This window comes from Physella acuta, unplaced genomic scaffold, assembly GCF_028476545.2.
Source record: "Physella acuta isolate Inbredline_101_S28 unplaced genomic scaffold, ASM2847654v3 ptg001459l, whole genome shotgun sequence".
Classification (NCBI taxonomy): domain Eukaryota; kingdom Metazoa; phylum Mollusca; class Gastropoda; family Physidae; genus Physella; species Physella acuta.
The window spans coordinates 184,101-193,469 of NW_026732974.1; the positions used below are offsets into that span (position 1 = coordinate 184,101).

Below are 9,369 nucleotides of genomic sequence, written 5' to 3' on the forward strand. Positions count from 1 at the left end.
TAAGATGTTCAGTGTCATTCTTACCAGTTATGTACACATTGTCAAAGTAAACACAAACATTTGGAATATCCTTAAAAATACTGTCCATGACAGCCTGGAAAATTCCAGGGCTGGATGATATACCAAAACATAGTCTTTCATATTGGTAGAGTCCTTTATGTGTGTTTATTGTCGTATAGACTTTTGAATCTGGATGCAGTTCTAGTTGAGTGTAAGCATGACTAAAGTCTAATTCAGTGAATTTGTCTCCTCCTGCCAAATTCAAAGAAATTTCCTCAATGTTAGGTATAGGGTACCTATTTAGCTCTATTTGCTTATTCAGTGTAGCTTTATAGTCTCCACAAATTCTTATAGAACCATCCTTCTTTAACACTGGCACAATGGGCGTTGCCCAATCGGAATAGTCTACCTTCTTTATGATGCCATTAGATTCCAATCTACTTAGCTCATTTTCAATTTTATTCCTCATTGCATAAGGTGGAACTCTAGCTTTGCAGTATCTTGGATTTGTGTCTTTAATGCTTATCTTCACTGTTCTATCATTTAGTAATCCAGGATTACCAAAAACACCTTTATTTTCAGATATAACTTTATCTATTGAAGTAAGACTAGATTCTTTTGCATTGTTCAATGAACATATACTCTCCCAATTTCACTTAAGATCAACTAACCAGTTCCTACCTAGTAATGGTGGTCCATTTCCTTCAACCACAAGAAGAGGAAGTTTAACACTTTGACCATTATAACTTACATGAACCATACACTCTCCTATCACGGGAACATTGTCACCAGTGTATGTTGTTAGACACTTGTGACATGGTTGTAGAGGCACTGATCCTCCTGTGACAGCGTCAAAGTCCTTCTTTGTGATGACTGTTAGAGATGCTCCAGTGTCAAGTTGGAAGCTGATGCTCTTACCGTTGATATAAACTAGTACATTGATGGGAGCATGACTTATTGATTTCACAGAGAATAGGTTGAAATCCGGCTGCGAATCAGTTTGAGCATTTTCACAGGTAGAGTGGTTCATTGGTTGGGTTAGGTAGTCTTGGTGAGAGTTAACATAGTGCTGCCTTTGGTTGCGGTACTGTCTTGACTGGCTAGATTTAGCAACAGACAAAGACTTTGCAAAGCAGGCCTTGGCAATGTGACCTTGCTTACTGCACTTATAACAAGCTGCAGACTTGAACTTGCACCGATGAGATGCATGGGGACCTTTGCATCGATGACATTTTTGATAATTATTACTAGATTTAGATCTAGGCTTTAAACGTGCAGGCTGTTTAGCATAAGTTGGAATGCTCTGATGGGGTTGGTGTTTGTTGACTAACCTGCTGTTTACTGCATGGATCTCTGAAGGTGCTAGAGATTTCGCTGCATCTGATGACTGCTGGAATGAAGTTGCAAGTTGTATTGCTTTTTCTAATGTTAGATCTGACTCGAGCAGCAACTTTCTTTGAACATCAGGGCTATTTACACCTGTCACAAACTTTTCACATAGTCTGTCAGACAGCGTGTCTCCGAATTCACAAAATCTACTTAAATGACGTAAAGCAGCAACATATTCTGATATTGACTCGTTTGGTTGAAGAGTCCTACCGTCAAATCTAGCTCTACATAGAAACTTTGATGGGGTAGGCGCATGGTGGTCTGTTAGCAATTTGCTCAGCTCGTTAAAGCTCTTGGTAGTTAGACTAGCTGGTGCGCATAAGTCCTTTAGTAGCCTAAATTGTTGAGGCCCTATGACTGTTAACAAAACAGCTCTCTTTTTGGCTTCTATCGTCACGTTGTTTGCTTCAAGGTAAAAGCTTAACCTATCTAGATAATCATGAATGATTTCATCATTCGAATCAAATTCTTTTATTTGGCCATATAGCGCCATTTTCCTAGAAATACTTAGCCAATATGCTCTAGCAAACCTCTTTTTGAGTAAGTAGGTGCTCTTTCTAGTGGATCATTTATCCTCGTCGCCAATGTAATAGATTGGAAACACTGACGAGAAGCCGCGTTGATTGTTAACTAGACTTTATTCAGCCATGATGGAAGAGAGAGGAACAGGAAGTAACAATAGATAAATACAAGGGACATCACTCAATAACAACATTATAAATATAACTAATACAAGAAGAGTGAGTTCCCCTGACCCCAACAAATCCCAATATATTACATCGGGAAATTTGATGGTGAACGTACCCACGTTTTTTTTTACTAATATAGAAACAAATGTATTCATGCTTGGACTATTTTTATGTGTATCTATTTTAGAGTATTTATATTTTGTTAACATTGTTTGATCTATTTGTTCTGAATTACGTGGAACTATATACTAAGTACATATGTCTAAGTTGTTTATAGAAATAAAATATCTTATTTAAAAGCTACATCTTTTAACATCTGAACTTTAGACATCAGAAGGAAAGAATTTTAAAAATATTGAAACAATTTTAAAAATTGTAGCTATTATTTAGTTCATGTTTTGTTTGCGACGGTCGATTCTACTAGAACTTAGGTTGCGTATAACATTAAAGTTAAGACAACCTAACTTTGCTACAACAGTATTCACGGGGCGGCGTGGCCTAAGCTGTAGAAAACTAACTCAAAAGTCTAGAGGTCGAATCCGAGTCCAAGTCAGTAGAACGTCCCTGAGTCCACTTAGCTTTAATGGGTACCTAACTCACGTTAGGTTAAGTAAAGACGGCTAGGACAAGTGCTGACCACACCATCCCTTCATATGCCGAAGTCAAGAAGTATTTGAATTCTACTTCATCTGCCCAATGGATCGCTAGGTCAAAAGATGATTCTGTACTTTGTTAGGTATGAATTTAAGTTCAAATAGAAAACAAACTCAATAAACTTTGCGATATTTTTTATTGCCAGCTAATTTAGATTTAACATTTTGGATAGAAAGATTGAAGAAACTTAACCATTATTTATTTATTAAAGAATCAAAAGTGGTTTTTATCTAATTAACACCCATTCTCGTGATGTGTAGGCGTGGAGGGTGATGTCTATTTCTTGAAGTATTCTGAACCGTCTTCATCGGATTGCGATTCGCTTTCGAAATCACCCTAAAAATAGGTCTATTTTTATAATTTGTTATTAAAAAGTTGAGGTTTCTGTGTGTACATAAGTAGGTATGTATGGAAGTATGGATGTACAGTAGCAAGTAGGTACGAATGTGCGTAAGTACGTTTGTACCTACGTATATATGTACTTACGGAAGTCCGTAGACTATGTTAAGTATGCTCGAAAGTATGTATCGACGTATGTACTTGTGTAAATATGCACGTATGTACGTTTGCACGGAAGTACGTATGTATGTTTGTATGCATGTACGTAAGTACGTATGTCTTTATGTGCGTATGTGTGTACGTACGTTTAAGTAAGTATGTATGTACGTACTTAGAATGTGCACGTATAGATGTTCGTATGAACGTATGTATGTACTTACGTATTTACTCATTTACTAATGCATGTATGCGTGTATTCGTGTATGATTCGATACGTGTATGCATCATTTATGATACGTGTAATCATCGTGTATTATACGTGTGTGCATCATGTATGATATGCGTATGAAACGTGGATGAATGTATGCATTGATGCGTCAATACGCTGTTATGTAAATGCAATGAAGGATTTAAAACAAAAAATTTAAGTGACAGTTACAGGCTCCTCTTGCTCAGGACCTTGGAATTCTTCAGCTTGGTTTGGGCCTCTCAGTGCGGGTGCTTCGTCTAGAAACTGATGAAAAGAATCCGTCCTTATATCAGTGAAACACTATGGAATTCTCGTTGTATAATAAATATATACGCTCATGACGCTAAACAACAAACAATATACAGCAGTATTCGCCATTTTTTTTTTAATTTTATCGACAAGTCGATAAAAATTTTTATTTATAAAATCTTATTGATGATAGGAGTTAGAGGGGGTCGTCGTGGTCGAGTCGGTAAAGCTCGAACCCTCGGACAGATGAGGCTCGTTAGCTGGGGACAGCCACTCTTCTAGGAGAGACAACTCCAAAAACAAACATTTGCTGCCTGGTAGTCTGTTCTTGGTTAGACAAAGGCTACGGAAGCAAATCCAAAAAGAAAAGCAGGCTGAAATCGGATTCAATGGCCTCAATGGCGCATAACCAGTTGACACAATTACTTAATTGTGTTGGAGAGGGGGTTAAGAACGAAGAAGAAGATATGAACTTAGTACACAATTTCATTGCTTCGTTCTTCGTTTTATTTCTTCGCTTGTATTAGTAGCAATCAATGATGTAAAAAAATAAACAAGTCATGTTTCCTGACTTCACAGTTTACCCTGATCTGAGTGTCTTCCGATTTGTTTTGACGTCATATAATCCACCCCGCTCTAATGAGTCGTCTCTTCGTCACAGAATCCACTAAGCTATGACGTGTATCTCAGTCGCCACAGAATCCACTAAGCTATGACGTGTATCTCAGTCGCCACAGAATGCAATCAGTTTTAAAAAGGAACTGGACTTACAACGAAATCAATAAATTCAGTAGCGTTCACTAGTGAAGTGACGACTTTATCCCATCATTTTATTATAATTATACTACATTAGGATTTACAGTCATCTACTATTTTTGCTGTTATTATGTCTATCTGTGATCTAATAAGGTCGAATCGTAAGTAAAACTTCTTTAAAAGACACTCTCTTTTTTAATGGTTCATACGATTGTATTGAGTTAGATTTCCAGGTTTAATGATTTGTGTATAGTCTTTTAGGACTACGACTACGACCTTTAAAAAAAACATCTTTACCACGTAAAATAATTTTTACAAACTTACTTACGAGAAAAAATATGAAATGATTGTATGATTGAGCTTTACATGATTTATAAATGGAGATAGAGAACGTTAAATGTTAAATATGCTTTTAAGGTATCTAAGGTGGATAACAATGTATTTGTGAACGGTCTAGAAATGTGTATCAATATTTTTTGTTACTTCCCTTGGATGTTAAACATTGTGTCCAATTACTATAATAGCTGAGTTCTATTAATTGAAACATTTTTCACGAACATTTATTTCAAAAGCATAAAAAAATTATTATTGTATATAAACATTTCATTTGAACCATTTTAAAACCTTCAATTGCTAACAAAATGTTTAAGCCACTGATTATATATTTTTTTTATGTTTAAATCTGAAAAGAGTGAAGATCTATGTTTACTTGCTCTAGAGATTACGACTTGTTATGAATTAGCCAACATGGTATGGAGGATATATTTTCAGCAGCTGTTTTACTGCAGATGTGGAATCAACAATGGAAGAAATAGAATACAGAAAATAGCAACACAGTAGTCACCTCACTTCCAAAATTATCTTTCCCCGTTGAAAATTTATCATTAATGAGTTATTTTATTTCTTATTCTTGATATTTTTAAACAGTTTCTTGAAGCCGAAGCCTATATTCTGTCAAATATAATATTGTTTTTAAGTCCTTACAAGAAAAAGATTTAGATAAAAAAGTGCTTTGAAGATGGGACGGTATAGTATAATGGAATGCGAGGCCATAGCTTAACAATTCACTGTACAAGAACTAGTAAAGGATCTGACTGGATTACGAGAACTGTATTATTTCCTGTGGGCAGTAGCGTAGCGGGGGGGGGGGACATATGTCCCGGGCGCCAAAATGGGTTGGAAGAATAAATTGAAAGGTTGAGGGGGGGGGGGTGCAAATGAAAATCTTGAGGGGGGGTGCAAATCGAAAGTTTGAGGGGGGGGGGTGGAAATGAAAATCTTGAGGGGGGGTGCAAATCGCAAAGTTTGTCCCCGGGCGCCGAAAAGGGTCGCTACGCCTCTGCCTGTGGGTTACCAGTTGTACGCACTACTGGTCCACTACATCATCCGATTTTTTACTAGTATAGAAACAAATGTATTCATGCTTGGACTATTTTTATGTGTATCTATTTTAGAGTATTTATATTTTGTTAACATTGTTTGATCTATTTATTCTGAATTAAGTGGAACTATATACTAAGTACATATGTCAAAGTCAAGACAACGTAACTTTTCTACAACAGTATTCATGAGGCCTAAGCTGTAAAGCGCTAACTCAAAAGTCTCGAGGTCAAATCGGAATCCAAGTCAGTAGAACGTCCCTGAGTCCACTTAGCTTTAATGGGTATCTAAATCACGTTAGGTTAAGTAAAGGCGGCTGGGACAAGTGCTGACCACACCATCCCTTCATATGCCGAAGTCAAGAAGTATATGAATTCTACTTCATCTGCCCAATGGATCGCTAGGTCATTAGATGATTTTGTACTTTGTTATGTAAGATTTTAAGTTCAAATAGAAAACAAACTCAATAAACTTTGCGATAATTTTTATTGCCAGCTAATTTAGATTTAACATTTTGGATAGAAAGATTGAAGAAACTCAATCATTATTTATTTATTAAAGAATCAAAAGTGGTTTTTATCTAATTAACACCCATTCTCGTGATGTGTAGGCGTGGAGTGTGATGTCTATTTCTTGTATTCTGAGCTGTCTTCATCGGATTGCGATTCACTTTCGAAATCACCCTGAAAAAAGGTCTATTTTTATATTTTGTTATTAAAAAGTATGTATGTACATACCATACGTATGTATGCAGTGGCGTAGGCAGGGGGGATTAGGGGGTCATAACTACCCCCATAGACCCCTCAGTATATATATATATATATATATATATATATATATATATATATATATATATATATATATATAAAGTATTAGGGGGGTGCAAATCAAAAATTTGAGGGGGGGGGGGGTGGTGCATATCGAAAGTTTGAGGGGGTTGTGCAAATCAAAAGTCTGGGGGGGGGGGTGCAAATCGAAAGTTTGTCCCCGGGTAAAAATTGGAACCCCCCGCCCCCGTTCAGACGATCCTGGCTACGCCACTGTATGTTTGGATGTACGTATGTATGAATGTACGTATGTACGTATGTATGGAAGTATGAATGTACAGATGCAAGTAAGTACGTATGTGCGTAAGTACGTTTGTACCTACGTATATATGTACTTACGTAAGTCCGTGGGCTATGTTAAGTATGCTCGAAAGTATGTATCGACGTATGTACGTGTGTAAATATGCACATATGTGCGTTTGCACGGAAGTACGTATGTATGTATGTATGCATGTACGTAAGTACGTATGTATGTATGTACGTATGTATGTATGTGTGTACGTACGTTTAAGTAAGTATATATGTACGTACTTAGAATGTGCACGTATAGATGTTCGTATGAACGTATGTATGTACTTACGTATGTACTCATTTACTAATGCATGTATGCGTGTATTCGTGTATGATTCGATACGTGTATGTATCATTTATGATACGAGTAATCAGCGTGTATTATACGTGTGTGCATCATGTATGATATGCGTATGATACGTGGATGAATGTATGCATTGAAGCGTCAATACGCTGTTGTGTTGATGCAATGAAAGATTTAAAACAAAACATAGTTACAGGCTCCTCTTGCTCAGGACCTTGGAAATCTTCAGCTTGGTTTGGGCCTCTCAGTGCGGGTGCTTCGTCTAGAAACTGATGAAAAGAATCCGTCCTTATATCAGTGAAACACTATGGAATTCTCGTTGTATAATACATATATACGCTCATGACTCTAAACACAGAGGCGTATCGAGGGGGGCAGGGGGTACATATGTCCCAAGGCGGCGACCCTAGGGGGGCGCCAAAATAGTTGGACAAAAATTAAAAGCTCATTTTAGCTGCAGTTGTGCATTATAAATATAAAAAATATATGGGAGGGGGGGTGGCTTCAAATTGAAAGTTCGTCCCCGGGCGCCGGGAAGGGTCGCTACGCCTCTGGCTAAACAACAAACAATATACAGCAGTATTCACCATTTTGTTTTAAATTTTATCGACAAGTCGATAAAGAATTTTATTCATAAAATTTTATTGATGATATTAATTAGTTACACAATTTCATTGCTTCGTTCTTGGTTTATTTCTTTGCTTGTTTTAGTAGCAATCAATAATAAAAAAAAAAAAAATAACACTAATAAATTTAAATGGCGCTTTACCGTGGACCCATTTTCCAACGAATACCATTTGAAAAACAAGTGTAATCATGAATAACGTAATGAAGAAAGACCGTATTGCTACAGTCTAGTACTCAACGTGTGTAGTATAGTAACTGCTTTTCGTTATATTTTTTCATAACGCACCTGAACACACTCATATATATACACATATATATATATATATATATATATATATATATATATATATATATATATATATATATATATATATATATATATATATATATATATATATATATACATGTGTGTTTATATATATACATGTGTGTGTAATATATATATATATATATATATATATATATATATATATATATATATATATATATAGAGAGAGAGAGAGAGAGAGAGAGAGAGAGAGAGAGAGAGTTATTATTACAGCCTATATTTACCACTGTTTCTTCTGATGAATCGGCATCGGCTGATCTCTTTACAAGATTTTTATTAGCTGTAAATGAATTTTAAAAATAGAAAAATATATATAAATTAAAATGAATATATATTTATATATTTTAATTATATATATTTAGGGAACGACATCTTGGTCCCAACCCGGAACTGTAGAGCGTCCCAGAGTCCACCCAGCTCTAATGCGTACCTGACTCACGTTGTGAAAGTTAAATGCGGCTGGGCATGGCGCTGACCACACTATCCATTCATATGCCGAGGTCAAGAAAGATAATAATATGAATCTAATTCAGTGGTTCTTAACCTGGATTCGATCGAACCCCAGGGGCTCGGTGAGTCAGTCTCAGTATTTCGGTGGAGGTCAAAACACACATATATATATATATGTTTTAGGATTGAAATTTGTCAGTCTCGGACGAAAGAACTTTTTAAAAAAAAGTTCTGTGAAAGCTCATATTAAACTGGTGGGGTTCGGTACCTCCAAAAAGGATAAGAAAAACTGCTCGAATACATATTAGCTATGGATATTTAGAGGAGCTTCACTGTTTGTATCGTTTATATTTGGATGTATATACTAAGATTATATATATATATATATATATATATATATATATATATATATATATATATATATATATATATATATGTATATATATATTAATGTTTAAGTAAGATTCCTCTGGGCGCCTTATTGCCTCTGTCATTCCTATATTCACTCACCTGATTCAGCTTTTCCACCAATGACCAACAGCACCAGACCAACAAACACAATGCACGTGAACTTGTTCATCTTCAAATGTCTCAAACTTCACCCAGAAATTTTCTAAATAAATTATTTAAATATTGAACATTCAATGGATAAATTATATTTTGACTTAAAGTTAGTC

The 9,369-nt window shown here is 35.7% G+C and overlaps 1 long non-coding RNA gene across 1 annotated transcript; it reads right to left on the reverse strand.

Annotated features, from left to right (window-relative positions):
• Positions 1-2,854: 2,854 nt before the first annotated feature.
• LOC131928062 (uncharacterized) lies at positions 2,855-3,740 on the reverse strand. The gene is made up of 2 exons (XR_009383729.1): positions 3,670-3,740; positions 2,855-3,068 (listed from the first exon to the last, which is right to left on the reverse strand). It is a non-coding gene; the product is annotated as an uncharacterized LOC131928062 (long non-coding RNA).
• Positions 3,741-9,369: the final 5,629 nt, after the last annotated feature.